This window comes from Oncorhynchus clarkii, chromosome 25 (assembly GCF_045791955.1).
Source record: "Oncorhynchus clarkii lewisi isolate Uvic-CL-2024 chromosome 25, UVic_Ocla_1.0, whole genome shotgun sequence".
NCBI classification, from domain to species: Eukaryota; Metazoa; Chordata; class Actinopteri; order Salmoniformes; family Salmonidae; genus Oncorhynchus; species Oncorhynchus clarkii.
This window is the reverse complement of record NC_092171.1, coordinates 28,272,613-28,297,494: the sequence shown is the minus strand read 5'-3', so window position 1 is coordinate 28,297,494 and position 24,882 is coordinate 28,272,613.

Genomic DNA, 24,882 nt, shown 5'->3' with positions numbered 1-24,882 from the left:
CGTAGTGTCCTCATCTTGCACCATTACAGTAGGCCTACTCTATGTGTGGGTACCCACTGGGCACAGACATAATTTGAAGTTGGACATTTTAATGTCACGTGCATAAATACAGTGAAATGCCTTTCTTGCAAACTCGAAACCCAACACAAAGCTTACCCTGACCTTAGGGTTTTCAATGTCTATTCCATGTTGGCTCAACGTAATTTCATTGAAATGACGTGGAAACACGTTGATTCAACCAGTGTGTGGATGGAGTTGTGCTAGGCAAGGTGTTATGGATGCTCTGCTTGACCATAAATTGTAGTTTTACTGCTCTCTTGTGGATAATAGTGATGAGCAATTTTTCTAATCGTTGTACATAAAAATTCCCAGAGGCAATATAATGTTGTATTACGCATCAAAATGTGTCCTTATTCAATCACACAAAACAGATTATGCTGAGGTACTTTCCAGGTCAAATGTGTTCTTTTAGCTTTTCCAACACTGTAGCATCTGTACATAGTTTAAAAAGTTTATATGCTCCTAACTTTCTGAGGGACGCTTGCCAAATAAAAGCAAACCAATCTGGTGCGTTACACAGTCATTTGGGTAGGGTAATCCAAGAGGTGCTATCTAAAACCTGAAAGGGTTCTTCGGCTGTCTCCATAGAACAACCTTTTGAAGAACCTTAGTTGTTCCAAGAATAACCCTTTTGTTTCCAAGTAGAACCGTTTCCACAGAGGGTTTTACATGGAACCCAAAAGGGTTTTACCTGGAACAAAAAAGGGTTCTCTTGTGGGGACAGCCGAAGAACACTTTTGGAACCCTTTTTTCTAAGAGTTTAGATACAGCTAGGATCTCTTCCAGTGGAAAACTAATTGTGAATCGGCACATGTGCAGACACACCTATCAGAGTGTAAAACCAACCGACGGCAGGGAAGGACACAAGACAAAGTGTGCTGTCATGCTGAGGTCTGCTGTAAATCACTGTGCCATTTGGTTTGCTGAAACAACAGCAGCAGCACTTCTGATTGTAAGGGTACTTTTAACATGACCTACTGTTTTACATTCCCTTCTGAAGACAAACAGAGAATCGATGTCGAGTTGGAGGTAAAACAGCATATTTCTGCTGAGGAAAGTATACATGCATTGAATAATTCAACATTCTTAAAATGTCTCTATTATGATGTATGCCACGTACTCCATTTTACTATGTACAGCATACTGCAGTGCTTTTCTATATACACGTTCCTTTTCCACAAGGCATATTCACTTTGCTTTTCTTTTTGACATGGGCAAATAAAAGAACTTCAAAGATGAATTATCAGGAGATACCCTTCTCTTGATAGATTTTCCCTCTTGCCTCTGAAAACACTGGCAAATCTTAAGATCAAAGACAGCCTTGCAATGTCATCATTCTCCTTTCGCTCGCCTTCTGATTAGTCTAGACTAATGCTTGTCCCTTAACAGAATCATATATGTTCCACCTTAAAATTTACAGCAAACAGCCAATTCTAGAAATAAACCCAAGGAAGAAAACAGGGTGTGAAGCCTGAAGGTGAAGATTGAAGGTTTAAAGGAAATATATTATCAAGGACATTATGGATCATACAACTTGTTTTGTCACCTTCAGATAGAAAAAACAATATGACAAGGGTCCAAGGCAGCATTTCTTTCAATCTTCGGTAGCCGATTGAACACCAAGGACATTAGATGGAAACAATTTCACGGAATATATATTTTTTTAAATTGTTTGCTTTTCTAATAACAAAAGGCATCAATCAAGTTAGTTTCTTCTACTTTTTCACTGCAGTTATATTTTATCATTGGCAGAGATGTGAATTCTGCCAGCAGGGAAAAACATACTTTCAAAATTGAAATTTCAGTGCTCACAAAATGTGAGTGAGAGGAGAACATGGAAACTAATTACAGTATGTTGTAGACTGTACTCATCATGTCCATTAACTATTGACTTTGGATTTGAATATGCTAATTTTGTTCTGACAATCATGCAGGTGGATACGTTCATACATCATTATATATTTTTGCATTTCCTATGACAGGTGTTTTAGTTGGTCTATTGAGAAAACAGAATTTGTACGGTTTTACGTCATCCGTTCAATAACAGCAGTTGACAAATGTTGACATGGACGTTCAATATACATCCCTATTCAATATGGTGTAAGATTCCTCCTGACAACCAACCATGCACCCCAAAAATATGAGGCGGCACAAAGTACATGAGGATGGCTGGGGGATGGGACGGGCTCGTGAGTGGGGCACGGCAATCTGGGAGGCAAGGGCTGAGTGTACTAACCAGTATCAGGACTTTAAGGAGGAGATGATACGGGTTTTTGATCGATCTGTTTTTGGGGAGGAGGCTTCCAGGGCCCTGTCTTCCCTATGTCAAGGTAATCGATCCATAACAGACTACTCTATTGAGTTTCGCACTCTTGCTGCCTCCAGTGGCTGGAACGAGCCGGCCTTGCTCGCTCGTTTTCTGGAGGGTCTCCGCGCAGAGGTAAAGGATGAGATTCTCTCCCGGGAGGTTCCTTCCAGCGTGGATTCCTTGATTGAACTCGCTATTCGCATTGAGCGACGGGTTGATCTTCGTCACCGAGCTCGTGGAAAGGAGCTCGCGTTCTCCGTTGCCCCCCTCTCCGCATCACTACCATCTTCCTCTGCCGGCTCGGGTGCTGAGCCTATGCAGCTGGGAGGTATCCGCATCTCGACTAAGGAGAGGGAACGGAGAATCACCAACCGCCTCTGTCTCTATTGCGGTTCTGCTGGTCATTTTGTCACTTCATGTCCAGTAAAAGCCAGAGCTCATCAGTAAGCGGAGGGCTACTGGTGAGCGCTACTACTCCTGTCTCTCCTTCAAGATCCTGCACTACCTTGTCGGTCCATCTACGCTGGACCGGTTCGTCAGCTTCCTGCAGTGCCTTAATAGACTCTGGGGCGGAGGGCTGTTTTATGGACGAGACCTGGGCTCGGGAACATGACATTCCTCTCAGACAGTTAAAGGAGCCCACGGCCTTGTTCGCCCTGGATGGTAGTCCTCTCCCCAGGATTCAGCGTGAGACGCTACCTTTAACCCTCACTGTTTCTGGTAATCATAGTGAAACCATTTCTTTTTTAATTTTTCGTTCACCTTTTACACCTGTTGTTTTGGGCCATCCCTGGCTAGTTTGTCATAATCCTTCCATTAATTGGTCTAGTAATTCTATCCTCTCCTGGAACGTCTCTTGTCATGTGAAATGTTTAATGTCTGCTATCCCTCCTGTTTCCTCTGTCTCTTCTTCACAGGAGGAGCCTGTGAACGGGGGCTATGCCTCTTGTCCGGAAGTTCAAACATTTAAACAGCTTTTTCTTGCACTAGATCCCTAATCCTTATACTTAATTCTATGTATAAAAAAAAATAGCAGGTTAGTGTATTTCAACATGGATCTTGTTCTGGAGGCAGCTCTGCAGAGTGGTCACTAGCTGGTACAGCCACAAAGTCATACAATCTGATTTTAAACCTAACCTTAATTATTATGATTTTAATTTGTAAATTAAAATGATTTTAATTTGTAAAGCATTTTTATTTTACACTCAAGATGCTAAATATATATATATATATAAAAAAGAAAAATAATAAAAACAATCCAAAACACAGAATATTGTAAGCACCAAGAGGCTGCATTTCTTGTTGCCGGTATTTTAAATTCTGCATCATTAAGACACGTTAAAGTCCTAGACCACTGTTACTATACCCACAAGCAAGTATACAAGGGCCTCCCTCGTCCCCCCTTTGGCAAATCAGATCATGACTCAAAAAGCTCAAACAGGATGTACCCGTGACGCACTCCGTAGAGAAATGGTCTTCCAAATCGGAGGCTATGCTACAAGACTGCTTTGCTAGCTTTGACTGGAATATGTTCTGGGACTCCACCAATAGCATCGATGAGCTAACCATCTCTGTCACCAGGCTTCATTAGGAAATCACGACCTTGTCCCCACAATGAAGGTTCACTGCTTCTCAAGGATACCTGCCATAATGACTCCAGCCCTGTAGCACTCACATCTGTAATCATGAAGTGCATTGAAAGCCTGGTTATGGCATACATTAATTCCATCATCCCAGACACTCTGACGACATGATGGTGGTAGGCCTGATCACCAGCTATAATGAGACAGCCTACAGGGAGGAGGTCAGTGACCTGGTAGTGTGGTGCCAGGACAACAACCTCTCCCTCAATGTCAGTAAGACCAAGGAGCTGATTATGGACTACAGCTGCACCACTGAAAACATCTTGACTGGCTACATCAATGCTTGGTATAGCAACTGCACCCCCCTCGATCGCATGGTGCTACAGAGGATGGTGCAGACAGCCCAGTACATCACTGGGGCCAAGCTCCCTCTCATCCAAGACCTCTGTATCATGCGGTTTGAAAGGAAGGCCCAGAAAATGGTGAAATACCCCAGCCACCCAAGCCATAGACTGTTCTCTCTGCTTCCGCACAGCAAGCAGTACCGGCACAACAAGTCTGAAAGTATTTCCACATATTAAGTGCATTATAAAAAATATATATTACAATCCCCAAGATGCTATTGTTAATCATTGCAAACTCTACACAGTATATCCGTTAAGAGAATCTTTCAGTGTCCTTTTTAGAAATATATTTTGCTGAAATAAAACAGACAGATGTGGAAGGACCCACAGAACATTCTCTGAGTCTGGATGTATTATTGTATGAAGAAAATCTCTCCCACAACTTTGAGGTTGGTGTAGTGCTGAACCAGATAGGCAGTTGAATCCTGTGAGGTGGATTAGACTGGACAGATGCCGTCTTCTCCTTTGGACTTCAAACTGTCCTCCATCCTGGGAGTTAAACGTCATTTAGGGATGGACATAAATGCACCAAACACAAGAAAGGAAACTGACTGATGGTTTATTAGGTTGGTTATAGTCCCTCAGATTGATTTTGCTTCCAAACTTTATGATGTGCTGAAAGTATAGTCTTTGGCCATGAATACTATAATTTCAGAAAAAAACTTTCACCAATCCAAAACAGCAATGTACAAAACCTCAATATTTAAGGTTTAAGGCATTTTAACTTGCTTTGCCTGTAGGATTGTTTGACTTTTTAATGTGTCTGGCTCCTTAGATCAAGTGCTCAATGGAGAGCTGGTGAGGGTGTGATTGGTCCTTCAGGATATAAGAGCTTCAGTCATTTTTTTAATGTTTTGTCCTCAGCAGTCCACAGAAGTTGTTCTTATCATCTACCCTGGAAAGTGTCCATTAGTATAAGCAATGTTAAATACAAATGTTAGACAATTTGCCTTACTTGCAGTAGGATGAACTTTGCATGAGGAAAACACCATCAAAGAAAACCTATAAAACGACAAGCAGTAAATCTTGACAAAACTTTATATTGAGAAATTATCCGCTCCTTCACACATAATAGATTGCCTTTCTGTAACTCTCTTGTCAACCTGTTATGGTCTGAGCAGGAAGGAAGGTGATAGATTTTCCCACTCTAGGGCAATCCTTTGACTATACTGTATCCAGTGCAATCTGCCTGGGACTGTCATTCAGAGGCTACATCCCAAATGAAATTATATTCCCTACATAGTGCACTACTTTTGATCAGGACCCATAGGGCTCTGGTCAAAAGTAATGCAGTACATAAGGGATAGGGTGTCATTTGGGACACAAACAGATGGAGCGTGAGCGTTCCCCTCCGAAAGCCCTTTGGTCCTCATCCCATCCAGCTGACAGTGATGATGAACATCACATTCAGCCACTGCACAAGGAAAGCAATTGCTTGTAATGGATTTTTTCTGTACCGTTCTATTTAACAGAGGTAGTGGTGTTATGCGTGTGCCATTCGTCATGGAGTAAATGATCACCTTTGAGTTATTGACAAATGACAAAGGACAAAGCGGGATGAGTTAAGAGGATCATCCGCCCTGTTGTCTGTCAGTCACCTAATAATGGGGACACACAGTATCTGGTATAGGAAGGGATGACAGAGAAGGTACTCAGTGTGGATGACCTTGTCTAGATATTCCGGTCCATGGAAGACTAACATGTAATGCATGTTAACTGTCATGTTGAGGCTAAATCAGGGCAGGAGAAATATAAAAAACACACATAGTATCACTGAAGAAGTTTAGGTGATTCATTGCATAGCTGTAAAACTTTCTACACAGGCTTCCACGGCACTCCTGTAATTTATCCAAGAGACAATATGTTTCAAAGACTTCAATCAATAGTCATAACTGACCGTTTAGCCAAATCCACAGTCTTTACAAATCAGCTTTCTGTTAGAATTCCCAAGCAAATAGGCTATGTCACAAACATAATCATATGAGATGTTCAGCAATAAACCACCAATCAGAACCAAAAGGCTAAAGGTTACTGCCTAATCCTATCCTCAACAACACCACCCCAAAAATCTCATTTGAAAAGGACATTATAAAAACCCATTTAATGAACCTTAAAATATTTTGCGAGAGTAAAAGCTAGTAATATCACCCATTTGAATAAATAGCATATGTGTCATGCCCTGACCATAGAGAGCCCTTGTTTCTCTATGGTGTAGTAGGTCAGGGCGTGACGAGGGGGTGTTCTAGTTTAAAATTTCTATGTTGGTGTTTTGGTTTGGTTCCCAATTAGAGGCAGCTGGTAATCATTGCCTCTAATTGGGGATCATATTTAAGTAGCTGTTTTTCCCACCTGTGTTTGTGGGATATTATTTTGTGTTTGTGCACCACGTAGTCATGTTTTGTTGGTCCTTTATTTGTTTTTGTTCGAAGTTTCACTTGATAAAAAGTTTGGGAACTCTACGTACGCTGTGCCTTGGTCCGTCTCGACACACGATCGTGACAATATGTCCACGTAAAAGCCGACACATGACATATTATAGTGCCATTCACTTAAGAAATAATTTAATAACAATAAGATTAAGGAAAAAAGGCCAAATGAGCAGGTTCTGGTCTGTGTCTCTAATTCTACAGAAATCATTTGTACACTATCATAACAAGACAGACTGATGGGTGTTCACTGGAGACTGGAGGCTGCATGGAACTGTGTGCATGTGACAATGCATGGCAGCCCACTGTCAGAACCATAGAATTTGAATGTGCTTTCCAATTCAATGGCCAGAACCCCAAGAGATGCTTCAGAGGTTATTGTTATTAGCTTGTGCCTTGACTAAGACCATTGTTGAAATAGGACGATCAAGAAGTCAGTGCACCACAGTGGTTTTATGGCTTCCTGCACACATGTCGTTATTTTTTAACTTTTTACTATGTTATCTCCCCAATTTCATGATATCCAATTGGTACGTACGGTCTTGTCCCATCGCTGCAACTCCCTTATGACTTGGGAGAGGCGAAAGTTGAGAGCCGCCCGTCCTCTGAAACACGACTCCACCACGCCACACTGCTTCTTGACACACTGCTCGCTTAACCTGGAAGCCAGCGCACCAATGTTTCGTAGGAAACACTGTACAGTTGGCGACCAAAGTCAGTGTGCATGCGCCCGGCCGTCACAAGGAGTCACTGGAGCGCGATGGGATAAGAACGTCCCAGCCGGGCCAAACCCTCCCCTAACCCAGACGACGCTGGGCCAATTGTGCGCTGCCTCATGGGTCTCCCGATAGGGTTGCGACACAGCCGGAATCGAAACCCGGATCTTTAGTGATGCCTTTAGCACTGCGATGCAGTGCCTTAGACCACTGCGCCACTAGGGAAGTCCCAGTTTGCTGTTAAGTGTTCCGTAAGTGTGATAGCTTAATCAAATCAACTTGTCCTTCACCAAATTAACAAGGTATCAAGTGTTCATTTTCACAATTCATAAGAATCAAACCATTGAAAATACGTTTCCTTGCCTGTTTTGTTTTATTGCTTTGTTATTTTCAAATTAGGTGAGGTGAGGTGGACCTGGATTTCCATTTCCTCTGGAACAGACTGTGCCCTGGTCTGAGTCCTCAGACGGCCCCAGTATATCACACCAGAGCAGAAACTGTGGGAAGTAGGGATATTCGTCAATCTCTCAACAAAGGCGGACAAGGGCAAATGAATGACCTCATAGCCTTTCCATTGATGGCCAGTTAGAGGTATTGTTCCCCTGATTATTGAGTAATTTCCCGGAGGCAAAGGTTTCCGAGCTGAGGCGGGCGTAAATGATTCTCTCTGTAGCCAAACGATTGTATTTATGATGCCTACATGTTTCCCAAAGAAGGGGAAGTGAACCCTGTTGAATCAATTTCGCCACACATCATCAGAGAGGTGTTGGATTGGACAGCCTCATCACCATTAATATATTGTACTTCAGTAGTGAACAAACTACTGTGAGAGGGGATATACCTTTTTTTCTTCCGTAATACTTTGAAGATTTTAATTTGGGGCTGGCAATGTGACCCCAGCTCCCCAATATGTCTAATTTACAATTCATTACAGTAAACTATGTTCAATGAATACTAACATGAGTTCAATTAATAATACATTATTACTTTATTTTAATGTTCATTCAAATTACTTTCCATATCATGACAAGACAAACTGTGCTTTTGAAATTGTTTGACCATTTCCTTATCTTTACCGGTTTGTTTAAATCGGTTTATTACTAACCTAGAATAATGATTTTGTTCACATTATGTACGTTAAGTATTTCAGCCCATAACTACACAATATATAATTCCTCTTTCTCTGACAATGCATTTGGATACATTGTGTTTAACAACAGTGGCCATGCTCAAAGTGTGTGATTAAGTGTGATGTGATGCAGAGATCGGTGTGCATACGTCAGCCAGCGAGCGTGTGATCGGCGCAGGGAGAGTGCTGAGGCATGGAGGTGTTATTGCCACCAGGGGTGAAAGTTGAGAGGGTGAGTGGCAGAACTGGGGGATATCTGTCATGTTGTCTTGGCGACAACCTGCATGAGAGGACTGCCCTGGTGTACACAGACATCACTTAACATTCTGCTGTAGTCAATACAACTGTCTGTGTCTCTGTCTCTCGCTCTCTTTCTTTATCACTCTCTGTCCGTCTGTCTCTGTCTGTCTCTCTGTTCTGCTTTAAGATGCTATAACTCTCAAATACATATACCACATAAAAATATCTAGTGTATAACGTCTGACAAGATACTTCCCTTATTACACAACAGATAGGAGCCGTGCATTAAATGGACGGCAGAATTAAAGAACAACGACTATGAACACGGTCATTAAATGAGGGGAAAGCCGTTGCCATTTACTTTAGAATAATAATTACAGAAGAACACAGGAGACAGAATACAGTGCTATGTGTTTGGAGCCTTTTAAACAGGTAGCCAATAAATCCAGGTTCTCGCTCCTACCAGCTCCAAGTATTGTGTATCCCAAAGTGGGTGAAAGAAGCTGCAGCGAGAGGCAGGACTGCTGGAAGAGCGGGCAGAGACCTATACTGATCAAAAACATAAACACAACATGAAACAATTTCAAAGATTTTACTGACGTACAGTTTATTTGAGGAAATCAGTACATTTACCTAAATTCATTAGGCCCTAATCTATGGGATATCACGTGACAGGGAATACAGATATGCAACTGTTGGTCACAGATACCTTAAAAAATGAGCCTCACAATGGGCCTCGGGATCTCATCACAGTATTTCTGTACATTCAAATTGCCATTGATAAAACGCAATTGTGTTTGTTGTCTGTAGCTTATGCCTGACCATACCATAACTCCACCGCCACCACGAGGCACTCTGTACACCACGTTGCATCAGCAAACTGCTCGGCCACACGACGCCATACACGTCGTATGCAGTTGAGAGGCCTGTTGGATGTACTGCCAAATTATCTGAGATGACGTTGGAGGTGGCTTATCGTAGAAACATTTACATTAATTTATCTGTCAACAGCTCTGGTGGACATTCCTGCAGTCAGCATGCCAATTGTACACTCCCTCAACTTGAGACATCTGTGGCATTGTGTTGTTTGACGAAACTGAACATTTTAGAGTGCACAAAATTTGAAAGAAATAATCTTTTTGTGTTTATGGAAAAAATCTGGTATCTTTAATTTCAGCTCATGAAACATGGAACCAACACGTTGCGTTTATTTTTGTTCAGTGTAAATGGATTAGCATCTCCGGGAGCAGCAGGTTGGTTATTTTCCTCTGAACACTTCTCATCAGTTTAGAGGAGAGTAGACTCACTTCGACAATAAGGTAGCAATCCATATTAGGACTTCATTGTCATGAGTGCTAATTTAGCATGGGACACAGTGTTAACCTTGTATTAGGAATCATTGCTTTTACATCATGTTGCCCCAATACCTTGTGACTGAGTCTGTCCTAATATGGACACCATAAAACTGTCCTGGGCCCTCCTCCGCTCCTTGTCCTGGTCGTAAGAAAGCAATTCAAACTGTGTCAAATGGAATGGCTCAAAGAATCCAATGAACTCCCAAAGGGTGAAATTGACCCACAGAGAAGTAATGGACTCCATCTAAAGGGAAGAGAAGCGGGAAAACGAGTGGAAAGAGGAAAACCTGCTCAGTGGGAATGCCAGGAAATATTCCCCAAACTGCATGTGAGGGCTTTGTGTGTGTGTGTGTGTGTGTGTGTGTGTGTGTGTGCCCGCACACACACACTGTTAAGTGAACTTGATGCTAACAAAAGTGGCCCAGGGCACATCGAAGGTGTAATAATGTGCGTTGAGAGTCAGGAAGAAAGTTCAGGGAGTGAGTGTTTTAATAAATAAACACAGGTTAAAAAACATGAGCTGGCGCACACCCAGAAATATGTGTTTGCGTGGAGGTGCTGACGGCAAATAAACTATAAACTATCAAAATAAAGAAAGTCCTCAGGGCACCCTGAGGAAGGCACAGTGATGCCGAAACGTTGGTAAATACCCATTAAATTGCTGGAAGTTTAGACATGGAGTGTACAACTTTCTTTATTTTGATAGTTAATAAAGAAACACAACATAATACAAAATAAGAGACACGAACAACGCACAGCCATTACACAGAAACAGAAACCTGGGGAAGGATCCAAAGGAAGTGACATAAAGAAACTGCCCTTTTTCAGGACCCTGTCTTTTAAAGATAATTTGTAAAAATCCAAATAACCACAGATCTTCATTGTAAAGGGTTTAAACACTGTTTTCCATGCTTGTTCAATGAACCATAAACAATGAATGAACATCCACCTGTGGAACGGTCATTAAGACACTAACAGCTTACAGACAGTAGGCAATTAAGGTCACAGATATAACAACTTAGGACACTAAAGAGGACTTTCGACTGACTCTGCAAAAAACACCAAAAGAAAACTGCCCAGTGTCCCTGCTCATCTGTGTGAACATACCTTAGGCATGCTGCAAGGAGGCATGAGGACTGTAGTTGTGGCCAGGGCAATAAATTGCAATGTCCGTACTGTGAGACGCCTAATACAGTGCTACAGGGAGACAGGATGGACAGCTGATCGTCCTCGCAGTGGCAGACCACGTGTAACAACACCTGCACAGGATCGGTACATCAGAGCATCACACCTGCAGGACAGGTACAGGATGGCAACAATAACTGCCTGAGTTACACCAGGAACGCACAATCCCTCCATCAGTGCTCAGACTGTCTGCAATAGACTGAGAGAAGCTGGACTGAGTAGGCCTGTTGTAAGGCAGATCCTCACCAGACATCACCGGCAACAACGTCGCCTATGGGCACAAACCCATCGTCGCTGGACCAGACAGGACTGGCAAAAAGTGCTCTTCACTGACGAGTCGCGGTTTTGTTTCACCAGGGGTGATGGTCAGATTTGCATTTATCGTCAAAGGAATGAGCATTACACCAAGACATGTACTCTGGAACGGGATCGATTTGGAGGTGGAGGGTCTGTCATGGTCTGGGGCGGTGTTTCACAGCATCATCGAACTAAGCTTGTTGTCATTGCAGGCAATCTCAACAGGGAAGACGTCCTCCTCCCTCATACGGTAACATTCCTGCAGGCTCATCCTGACATGACCATCCAGTATGACAATGCCACCATCCATACTGCTCGTTCTGTGCGTGATTTCCTGCAAGACAGGAATGTCAGTGTTCTGCCATGGCCAGTGAAGAGCTTGGATGTCAATCCCATTGAACACGTCTGTGACCTGTTGGATCGGAGGGTGAGGGCTAGGGCCATTCCCACCAGAAATGTCCGGGAACTTGCAGGTGCCTTGGTCTCACAGCAAGAACTGGCAAATCTGGTGCAGTCCATGAGGAGGAGATGCACTGCAGTACTAAATGCAGCTGGTGGCCACACCAGATATTGACTGTTATTTTTGACCCCCCCCTTTGTTTGTTCAGGGACACATTATTCAATTTCTGTTAGTCACATGTCTGTGGACTTGTTCAGTTTATGTCTCAGTTGTTGAATCTTGTTATGTTCATACAAATATTTACACATGTTAAGTTTGTGTAAAATAAACGCAGTGGACAGTGAGAGAACGTTTATTTTTTTTCTGAGTTTATATAGGGAAGGTAATCAGGGAAGCGATGGAGTCCAGGTGAGTCTGATGATGTGCAGGTGTGCGTAACAATGGTGACAGTTGTGTGCCGTAACGAGCAGCCTGGTGACCTAGAGGTCGTAGAGGGAGCACACGTCACAGCGGATCTTAATGTTCAAATCAGTTTGGTTTTCAAATTATTTTTTTTAATACTGACTGTCCAAACAGTTACAAGTGACCAAATTGGATTTGCCTGTGTTCAGACAGCAGTCATATGCTGACATGCTACGCTAGTTGTCATAGTAATGACAGGTGTGTGTGCAGTGGTATCGGCTGATTGGTGGTGGTGCTCCTGCTTCCTATCACTCAAAAGTTATGTAGCAAGCTATAGTGACAACAATGCCTTCTATAGACATTTCCCACTTGCTTTGAATGTTCAAAATCATAGTGTAAGAACACTTTTAAAGTCTCAAAGGATAAGATGATCCAACCTTTAAAACATGTATTTTATAATCTAGCCATAGCAGTCAACTATGTCGCTGTTTAGCTTTCCAGCACGTTCACTAATTTGTTTGTAAACTATTAACAAGCTAGTGAGCTACCACGTCATGTTCTTCTCAAGCAACAAGATATGACTAATAGCAGCCTGAAAAAACACTTGAGGGCAAATAAATCAGATTTGACTGACACAAGTCGCATGGCCAGGAATCAGATTTGCATCTGACTTCGAACCACTTTCGTAGGTGGTTTGAAATGTGACATGAAATATCCGATCCCATGTGGCTTTTGGTTGGTCAAATTGCAAGAAAAATAAAAGATTTGAATCGGATATGCAAAAAAAATTGTTGTCACTTCTAACTGCCTATGTGAACTCGGCTTTGCAACACTATTGGATTAGATTTGTATTTTTTAATCAGTGTGTGATATTGTGTTTATTTTCTTTCTTGTGGAAAAAAAATCTGTGGGTGTTTTAGCGTCAGTGCTTTCCTGTCAGTGTGTGAGAGTGTGTGAGTTATCTCAGAGATCTGAGACAACGCTACTTCTAAAGAAGTTGTCAATTATGCTGGTGCCTTGATTGCAGCATTGAAACAGGAAACCCCCAGTGATCAGTGCTCTGGGTTAACATTTAACTAGACAGCATTCACCAGTATTATTGTGTTTCATCAATTGCTTCATTAATTGTCTCCAAATGGAATTATTTGGTGCCTCTATGGCAAATTTGAGGACCTTTTAAGTGAAGAATGTGTTTGTTTTCTATGATTGTATTTTGTATTTCTGTTTTGCTTTTCGTGGTACGTTTATGTGTATACATTTGTAATTACAGGGCTCATCTGTAAAAGAGATTTTGGTCTCAGAAGACTTCCTGTCAAAAGGTTAAAAAATAAATTAATACAAGCCATGTACTGTAGTCTTTAGATATACAGACCACCAGGACATTATATAGTTTACTTACGTGCCTGAGTATTTGTGTTAGCTACAGTTCCTTATATCTTAAAGTGTTTTACTGACATGTCATAATTAGCCCATAAATAAAAAAAGTTTAAGTACAGTAAGTTGCTTTCTACTGTGGTTAGTTTCTTTGGTTTGAATTGATCCTCGTGACCCCTTTATCCCTCTATCCAACACCATGAGGAATGGAGTGCAGAATGAAGACTGTTCATATGAAATAGTAATACAAGTGTCCAGAAAACCTTGTGTATTAATGCTTTCTTCTCTGGAAAACCAGGAAAGAAGATTTTTTTTAAATGCCTCCACAATGGCATGGCTGTCAACGCAGTACAACCTTCCGTGCTTCCTCTCTCACTCTTTGTTAAATATTTGATGGTGGTCGGGCCATTGTGTGCTTTTTTTTTACGCACTGGCATATATTTTAACATTTCATCATCTACAGGAGAACTACGTTAATGTGTCCTACATCTGACAGCTGTGGGAAATATACTGCTACAAAAACAGCAACATTGTGATCTATTCTGTCCATAAAATATCTCGAAAGGGGGCTAACTGAAATGCGTTCCGAAAGTATTCACAACCCTTGACTGTTGTGTTACAACCTGAATTTAATAATGATTAAATTGACGTAGTTTGTCACTGACTTACACACAATACCCCATAATAAATTAAAAAAATTCCACCAAGATGGCGTAGCAGTGAACACGTGTTTTGTTTGTGTCTCGTGTACTTTTGTATTTTTCGTATTTTTTGTATATATATTTACATTTTATTTTCAAATCTATTTTCGATTTTTAATTTGATTATACCTTCCGGTAACCTGTCTCGCCCAATGTGATACGGTATCGCTATTATTTTTAATTTTAGAACACATTCAAGAACCACCAGAAGCTAACCTGCTAATTAGCTATTCAGTCATTGTTAGCCACTGCTAGCGGCTTTTACCTTCTGCACCCATACCAGCCCTGTTCTCAGCCTGGATAATACTCGCCAGTCTACTAGTATCGGACTGTCTCTCCACAACAACGCCGGATTCCTGTCGTAATCCCTGGACCACTACTTCTGATCTTCACAGCTAGCTTGTAGCTAGCTAGCTCACAGCTTGCTGCTAGCTAGCTCACCGTGGCACCCAGTACCGAAGCTATCCCTGAGGCCCACCTCCCGGCCTACTCAGATGTTCAACCGAACCCCACACATACACGGATAGAGCCTGATACTCCACCGGATCCTTGCTGTAAACTCTGGACCTTAGCACCGGATCACCGCTGCTAACGATTGGCTATAGTGGCTAACGCCACTGCCACGAAGCTAGCACCAGTTAACCGTGAGCCATGCGCATCTCCCGGCCAGCAAACTAAATTTTACAATACCTCTTTCGCCATCTGGCTTGGATTATCTGTCAACACAGCGCCCGCCGCACCACCACGACTGGTCTGCCGACGTATACTCCATCCGCTGTGCCTTCAACCGGCCTCCGTCGGAGGGCTACTAACTTTAAACGCCTTGTCGCCTGCTAACGTAGTGGCGGGTTCCCTGTTCCATCTACTGCTGCCCTCTGGACACTATGATCACTTGGCTACATAGCTGATGCCTGCTGGACTGTCCATTAATCACGGTAATCCATTCTGTTTATTTATTTTTTATCTGTTGGCCCCATCCGCGAACTCAGGCTCTGTGTGTAGTTAATCCGACCCTCTCTGCCTAGTCATCGCCATTTTACCTGCTGTTGTTGTGTTAGCTGATTAGCTGTTGTTGTCTCACATGTTGTTTTAGCTAGCTCTCCCAATCATCACCTGTGATTACTTTATGCCTCGCTGTATGTCTCTCTCAAATGTCAATATGCCTTGTATACTGTTATTCAGGTTAGTCATCATTGTTTTAGTTTACAATGGAGCCCCTAGTTCCACTCTTCATACCTCTGATACCTCCTTTGTCCTACCTCCCACACATGCTGTGACCTCACCCATTACAACCAGCATGTCCAGAGATACAACCTCTCTTATCATCACCCAGTGCCTGGGCTTACCTCTGCTGTACCAGCACCCCACCATACCCCTGTCTGCGCATTATGTCCTGAATATATTCTACCACACCCAGAAATCTGCTCCTTTTATTCTTTGTCCCCAACGCTCTAGGCGACCAGTTTTGATAGCCTTTAGCCGCACCCTCATACTACTCCTCCTCTGTTCCGCGGGTGATGTGGAGGTAAACCCAGGCCCTGCGTGTCCCCAGGCACCCTCATTTGTTGACTTCTGTGATCGAAAAAGCCTTGGTTTCATGCATGTCAACATCAGAAGCCTACTCCCTAAGTTTGTTTTGCTCACTGCTTTAGCACACTCTGCCAACCCTGATGTCCTTGCCGTGTCTGAATCCTGGCTTAGGAAGGCCACCAAAAATTCTGAGATTTCCATACTCAACTATAACATTTTCCATCCAGATAGAACTGCCAAAGGGGGAGGAGTTGCAGTCTACTGCAGAGATAGCCTGCAAAGTAATGTCATACTTTCCAGGTCCATACCCAAACTACTAATTAAAAAAATTACTCTCTCCAGAAATAAGTCTCTCACTGTTGCTGCCTGCTACCGACCCCCCTCAGCTCCCAGCTGTGCCCTGGACACCATTTGTGAATTGATCGCCCCCCATCTAGCTTCGGAGTGCGTTCTGTTAGGTGACCTAAACTGGGATATGCCCGGCAGTCCTACAATCTAAGCTAGATGCCCTCAATCTCACACAAATCATCAAGGAACCAACCAGGTACAACTCTAAATCTGTAAACAAGGGCACCCTCATAGACATTATCCTGAACAACTGGCCCACCAAATACACCTCCGCTGTCTTCAACCAGGATCTCAGCGATCACTGCCTCATTGCCTGTATCCGCTACGGGTCCGCAGTCAAACGACCACCACTCATCACTGTCAAAAGCTCCCTAAAACACTTCTGTGAGTAGGCCTTTCTAATCGACATGGCCCGGGTATCCTGGAAGGATATTGACTTCAGCCCGTCAGTTGAGGATGCCTGGTCATTCTTTAAAAGTAACTTCCTCACCATCGTAGATAAGCATGCTCCGTTCAAAAAATGCAGAACTAAGAACAGATATAGCCCTTGCTTCACTCCAGACCTGACTGCCCTCGACCAGCACAAAAACATCCTGTGGCGGACTGCAATAGCATTGAATAGTCCCCACGATATGCAACTGTTCAGGGAAGTCAGGAACCAATACACTCAGTCAGTCAGAAAAGTAAAGACCAGCTTTTTCAAGCAGAAATTTGCATCCTGTAGCTCAAACTCCAAAACGTTCTGGGACACTGTAAAGTCCACACTGGGGCTAGGTAACACGGTCACCACCGATAAATCCATGATAATCGAAAACTTCAACAAGCATTTCTTAACGGCTGGCCATGCCTTCCTCCTGGCTACTCCAACCTAAGCCAACAGCTCCTCCCCCCCCCCCCCCCCGCAGCTGCTCGCCCAAGCCTCCCCAGCTTCTCCTTTACCCAAATCCAGATAGCAGATGTTCTGAAAGAGCTGCAAAACCTGGAACCACACAAATCAGCTGGGCTTGACAATCTGGATCCTCTATTTCTGAAACTATCCGCCGCCATTGTCGCAACCCCTATTACCAGCCTGTTCAACCTCTCTTTCATATCGTCTGAGATCCCCAAGGATTGGAAAGCTGCCGCAGTCATCCCCCTCTTCAAAGAGGGAGACACCCTGTACCCAAACTGTTACAGACCTATATCCATCCTGCCCTGCCTATCTAAGGTCTTCAAAAGCCAAGTCAACAAACAGATCACTGACCATCTCGAATCCCACCGTACCTTCTCCTCAGCCACGCTCAAGGTACTAAACGATATCATAACCGCCATCGATAAAAGACAGTACTGTGCAGCCATCTTCATCGACCTGGCCAAGGCTTTCGACTCTGTCAATCACCATATTCTTATCGGCAGACTCAGTAGCCTCGGTTTTTCTAATGACTGCCTTGCCTGGTTCACCAACTACTTTGCAGACAGAGTTCAGTGTGTCAAATCGGAGGGCATGTTGTCCGGTCCTCTGGCAGTCTCTATGGGGGTGCCACAGGGTTCAGTTCTCGGGCAGACTCTTTTCTCTGTATATATCAATGATGTTGCTCTTGCTGCGGGCGATTCCCTGATCCACCTCTACGCAGACGACACCATTCTGTATACTTCTGGCCCTTCCTTGGACACTGTGCTATCTAACCTCCAAACGAGCGTCAATGCCATACAACACTATTTTCCGTGGCCTCCAACTGCTCTTAAATGCTAGTAAAACCAAATGCATGCTTTTCAACCGTTCACTGCCTGAACCCGCACGCCCGACTAGCATCACCACCCTGGATGGTTCCGACCTAGAATATGTGGACATCTATAAGTACCTAGGTGTCTGGCTAGACTGCAAACTCTCCTTCCAGACTCATATCAAACATCTCCAATCTAAAATCAAATCTAGATTCGGCTTTCTATTCTGCAACAAAGCCTCCTTCACTCACGCCGCCAAACTTACCCTAGTAAAACTGACTATCCTACCGATCCTCGACTTCGGCGATGTCATCTACAAAATAGCTTCCAATACTCTACTCAGCAAACTGGATGCAGTTTATCACAGTGCCATTCGTTTTGTTACTAAAACACCCTATATCACCCACCACTGAGACCTGTATGCGCCAGGCGGCAGGCCCTCGCTACATATTCGTCGCCAGACCCACTGGCTCCAGGTCATCTACAAGTCCATGCTAGGTAAAGCTCCGCCTTATCTCAGTTCACTGGTCACGATGGCAACACCCACCCGTAGCACGCGCTCCAACAGGTGTATCTCACTGATCATCCCTAAAGCCAACACCTCATTTGGCCGCCTTTCCTTCCAGTTCTCTGCTGCCTGTGACTGGAAAGAATTTCAAAAATCGCTTAAGTTGGAGACTTTTATATCCCTCACCAACTTTAAACATCTGCTGTCTGAGCAGCTAACTGATCGCTGCAGTTGTACATAGTCCATCGGTAAATAGCCCACCCAATTTACCTACCCTATCCCCATACTGTTTTTATTTATTTACTTTTCTGCTCTTTTGTACACCAGTATCTTTACCTGCACATGACCATCTGATCATTTATCACTCCATTGTTAATCTGAAAAATTGTAATTATTCGCCTACCTCCTCATGCCTTTTGCACACAATGTATATAGAGTCTTTTTTTATTTTTTCTACTGTGTTATTGACTTGTTTATTGTTTACTCCATGTGTAACTCTGTGTTGTTGTCTGTTCACACTGCTATGCTTTATCTTGGCCAGGTCGCAGTTGTAAATGAGAACTTGTTCTCAACCTGCCTACCTGGTTAAATATTAAATAATGGTGAAATAAAAAAATAATGTCAAAGTGGAATTGTGTTTTTTGAAGTGTTTTACCTCTTTGTAATGGCAAGACTAAATAAGTTCAGAAGTAAAAATGTACTTTAACAAGACACATAATAAGTTGCATGGACTCACTCTGTGTGCAATAATAGTGTTTAACATGATTTTTTAATGACTCTTTTTAATCTCTATACCCCAGACACACAGTCGAGCACTGAATTTCAAACACAAATTGAACCACAAAGACCAGGGAGGTTTTCCAATGCTTGCAAAGAAGGGCACTTATTGGTAGATGGGTAAAAAAGCAGACAATGAATATTCCTCTGAGCAAGGTGAAGTTATCAATTACACATTGGATGGTATATCAATACACCCAGTCACTACAAAGAAGCAGGCGTACTTCATAAATCAGTTTCCAGGGAGGAAGAAAACCCCTTAGGGATTTCACCATGAGAACAATGGTGACTTTAAAACAGTTACAGAGTGTAATCGCTGTGATAGGAGAAAACTGAGGATGGATCAACAACATTGTTGTTCCTCCACAATACTAACCCAATTGATAGAGTGAAAGGAAGGAAGCCTGTACAGAATAAAATGTGTTTTGGAACACAGGCAAAATCCTAGAGGAAAACGTTCAACTTTCAGACTGCTTTCCACCAGACACTGGGAGATTAATTCCCCTTTCCAGGACAATAACCTCAGGCCAAATCTACACTGGAGTTGCTTAACAAAAAGACAGTGAATATTCCTGAATTTCCAAGTTACAGTTTTGACTTAAATCTACATTGAACAAAAATATAAACTTAATATGCAACAATTTCAAAGATTGTACAGTTCATATAAGAAAACCAGTCAATATAAATGAATGTATGAGGCCCTAATCTATGGATTTCAAATGACTGGGAGTACAGGTATGCATGTGTTGGTCACAGATACCTTTAAAAAAATTAGGGGCATGGATTAGAAAATCAGTCAGTATCTGGTGTGACCATGGACCACCATTTGCCTCATGCAACGTGACACATTTCCTTTCGCATAAAGTTGATCAGGCTGTTGATTGTGGTCTGTGGAATGTTGTCCCTTTCCTCTTCAATGGCTGTGTGCAAAATTGTTTGATATTAACAGGAACTGGAACACGCTGCCGTACACATCGATCAAGTTCATCCCAAACATGCTCAATGGGTGACATGTCTGGATAGTATGCAGGCCCTGGAAGAACTGGGACATTTTCAGTTTTCGGGAATTGTGTACAGATCTGTGAATTATCATGCTGATACATGAGGTGATGGCGGTGGATGAATGGCATGACAATGGGGCTCATCATCTCGTCACGGTATCTCTGTGCATTCAAATTGCCATTAATGAAATGCAATTGTGTTCACTGTCCTTGGCTTATGCCTGCCCATACCACAACCCCACCGCCACCATGGAGCAAACCCGTTCGCTCACATGATTCATCTGTGGAGAGCACACCTCTCCAGTGTGCCAGTGACAATCGGAGTGAGCATTTTCCCACTGAAGTCAGTTACGACCATCAGCTGTCCGAGTGGCTGGCCTAAGATGATCCCTCAGGTGTAGAAGCCGATTGTGGAGGTTCTGGGCAGGAGTAGTTACACGTCATCTGCGGTTGTGAGGCCAGCTGGATGTACTGCCCAATTCTCTAAAACAACATGGTAGAGAAATTAACATTCAATTCTCTGACAACAGCTCACACGCTCCCTAAAAACTTGAGACATCTGTGGGATTTTTTTGTTTGACAAAGGTGCACATTTTAAAGTGGCCTTTTATTGTCCTCAGCGCAAGGTGTACCTGTGTAATGACCATGCTGTTTAATCAGCTTCTTGATATGCCACACCTGTCAGGTGGATGGATTATCTTGGCAAAGGAAAAATGCTTAATAACAGGGATGTAAACAAATTTGTGCACAACATTATAGAGGAATAAGGTTTTTGTGCGGTTAAATAAACACTTCACATATTTATTTTATAGTTTTGCTCAGTATACTTGAAAACCTATGGCAAGACCTGAAAACGGTTGTCTAGCAATGATCAACAACCAATTTGCCCGAGCTTGAACAAATTGTAAAATACAAATGGGCAAATGTTGCATAATTCAATTGAGGAAAGCTCTTAGAGACTTAGCCAGAAAGACTCACAGCTGTAATAGCTGCCAAAGGTGCTTCTACAAAGTATTGACTCAGGTGTGTAAATTAGATATTTCTGTTTTTAATTTTCAATACATTTGCAAAAACAATGTAAAATATTTTTCACTTTGTCATTATGGGGTATGGGTGAGAAAGAAAATCTATGGAATCCATTTTGAATTCAGGCTGTAACACAACAAAATGTGGAATAAGTCAAATGTTAAGAATACTTTCTGAAGGCACTGCATGTGTTGTTTGAGACAGGTGCTCTGAACGTTTATCAATGTCCCACAACCCTGTAATTTAGAGGCGATTTTAGAATAATATAAAAAACAATTTAAAAGATTGTTCTTCTTGAAATTTGAATTGAGAGAAAATCTGTTTTAATTACACTATTCAGAGAAATAAAGCTGCAGAATGGCAAGTAAATCCGAATGTGTCATCCCACTGTTAATGGACACATTAAATAGGTGCTGTCGGTGGGCTCATGAAATGGGCAAAGCCTGTCTCCATTTACTCTAGATAGCAATACCAATACATTTGTTTGCTTCATCTCTTTTATTATATCTGTACAAAATGACTGTGAAATACACAATGTGTCAAGCGAATACAGTGGAGGGCATCGGTTGGTCATGATGGTGATGTTCTAGTAGTCTAAATTATTGGTGTGGCCCTCAATAGGTGTTCACTGTGTTGTGTTGTGTTGCATTGTGCTGTGCTGTGCTGTGTCGTGCCATGTCATGTTGTTGGCTGCATGTGCTGTGTCATGTCGTGTCGTGCCGTATTGAGTCACTGCCGTGCCGTGTTGTGTCGTGTTATTTTGCCGTGTTGTGTTGTGTTATGTTGTGCTGAGTTGTATTGTGTCGTGTTGTTTTGTGCTGTGTTGTTGTGTTGTGTTGTGTCGTTGTGCTGTGTTGTGCTGTGTCGTGTCATGCTGTGTTGTGTTGTGCTGTGTTGTGCCATTTTGTGTTTTGCTGTGTTGTGCCGCGCTGTGTTGTGCTGTATTGTCATCTCGCAAATTGCCATTCTGCCTCACACTGTCAACTACATCTGCGCCAGCCCTGCTCTTTTAATCTAGTTTTAATTTACATGTAATATACCCTTCAACATACAGTATTTAAAATTTCCCCATCAATAGAAATCACATTACTGTAGTGTAGTGCTCAGTGCCTAGTGGCTGTGACAACCCTTCTCTCACTCTCCCTCTCCCTTTCTCTCTCTCTCTCTCTCTCTCTCTCCCTCCCCTCCCTCTCTTTCTTTCTCTCTCTCTCTCTCTCTCTCTCTCTCTCTCTCTCTCTCTCTCTCTATTTCTCTTCTCTCTTCCCCCTCTCTCCATGGTGTTGAGTATTTCATAATTGCTCTGCAGATCTAAATGATATGGAGGATAGAACTGCACTTTGGTAGCATTGGCATTCTGCTCATACATTGCAATCCCATCCCCTTCACTGGGCTCAACTCACTATAGCCTTACAATAGCAAAAACACCCGACCCACACCTGCTCTGTGTTCCTGTTGTATCACTCAGCACAAAGTTTGTCCTGTGCTGTGTTCATTTCTTGTCAAAATCCGTAGTCATCAGATCTGGAGGGCTAGTTCCATCGAGAAAAACGTGCTCAGAACCCTGATTTAACTAACTCAGACCAAATCATTTGCATTGTGTTTCGAACCTTAGATGAAGGGTCATATAAAGCTGACACATGACATAAATCTAGGACTCCAGTGCAATAAATGTGATTATTACACATAATGTTTCTGTTAAGTTACTATTGCACTTGATAATGCTGACATGGCTAGATATTAGCAAGGCTACAAAATGTTACATTGGTTTTGAACTCAGGGTTCCAGGGTTTCTTCCACCTTCTCTACTCTCTTTGTGTCTTGTGAACATAGCCTGTATGCAGCTATTACTCTTACTCTCTGAGACAATTTTCTGCTTGTTGTCTTGTAGGCTACATCCAAGCTGTGCCCAAATTGTGGGTAAACACAACTGCTCATTGTTCAGAGGTTCCCATCAGGGAGAACCCGTCTCTGCGTTATCTATATCTCTGACTGCACCATACCTGCACACCATTCAGTAATTAATTAAGCAACAATGGACTCCTGCATGTTGAGCCTGTCTCTGAGGGTAGGGGATTATGCCTGTGCTACAGGCCCAGATGAGATGTGAGGTCAAACTGATAGAGGAGAATGAGAGCGCTCCGCATGCCACTCCTCTTCACCCCGTTCCCCATTCCACACTGGAGGGGGTTGCTAGGTTGTCTCTTACATTGCCTGGTACAACAGGATTATTCTGTAACAAATTGTCCACCGTATTTCTTGTTTTGTAGCTTGCGAGGGGGAAGTAAAACAAGACCATTAGAATTTTCTGTCTCCATAAAATCTGTAGAACAGCTGTGAAGGGGGGTGGGGAACATCATGACAGGAGATGTGTGTACTGTGGATATGGGCCTCACCCTCCTGTCTCTCTGCATTGTTAGCTCTCTAATAATCTGTACACAAAATACACAAAACCATAACAATAAAATAAATAACCCTCAAAACTACTACTAAAGATACGGAGCTCATAACAGGTAGAATCCTAGATGAAATGCACCCTAAATTCAACTCAAGAGGACCGTACAAACTATTATTGTATCGCTGTTAGTGCACAGATTATTCAGTTTTTTCAAAATGAGGGTAATCCTGGGATACCCATCAAACTGCAGGCCATGCCAGAGTACTGCACCTACGCACGGTGCAGAGGGGCCTGGGCATAAGCAGGTAATAACATACATTATAATAATGGGGGTCATGTCTGTCTGAGTAAACAAGATGTTTTCAGGGCCATGTAAACATGGACAGTGGAAATATAATCACGTGTGGAGCCGAGATAAGGGATGTATGGCAATATGAGTTTGGTAAACCCTTTAACTTGATACTTCTCAGCTCTCGCCTCTCTCTCTCAACACGTGCCTGCACCTGACTTGATGAAGTGGCTAGGAAGAAGGGCAGAGGGATTTCACATTAGCATTATGTGTGAGAGAGGGAAGCCAGGCAAGCTGCATGGGACTCTGCATGGGAAAGAGGGAGAGAGAGGGGGGGAGAGGGATTGATGAGATGAGGGGGAGAGAGAGAGCAGGCCAGTGCTGCGATGGGACTCTCGAGAGGTTAGGGAGGGATGGAAGGAGGCGATGGAGGGATGATGTGTGAACCTTCATCTCTGTCAACCCGCTCGCTTGCAGAGAGTCTGAAACCAATAGAGCCTAGGGTTAGTGTGCAAGCACACATTCCCTGGGCCCAGCCTGGGAATGACAGCAACAGAACCTTTCTGTCGCCCACTGACTTATTCAGGAAGGACGTGGGGGAAAATGGGCTTCATTTTTGAACCTCCATTGTAAAGTTAAAGAAGAGACGACTTTCCAATCCAAATGACCATCCTCTTACAGTCCCATTGCCTATGAGATGTGAAGAGCAACGCTGCCTACATCC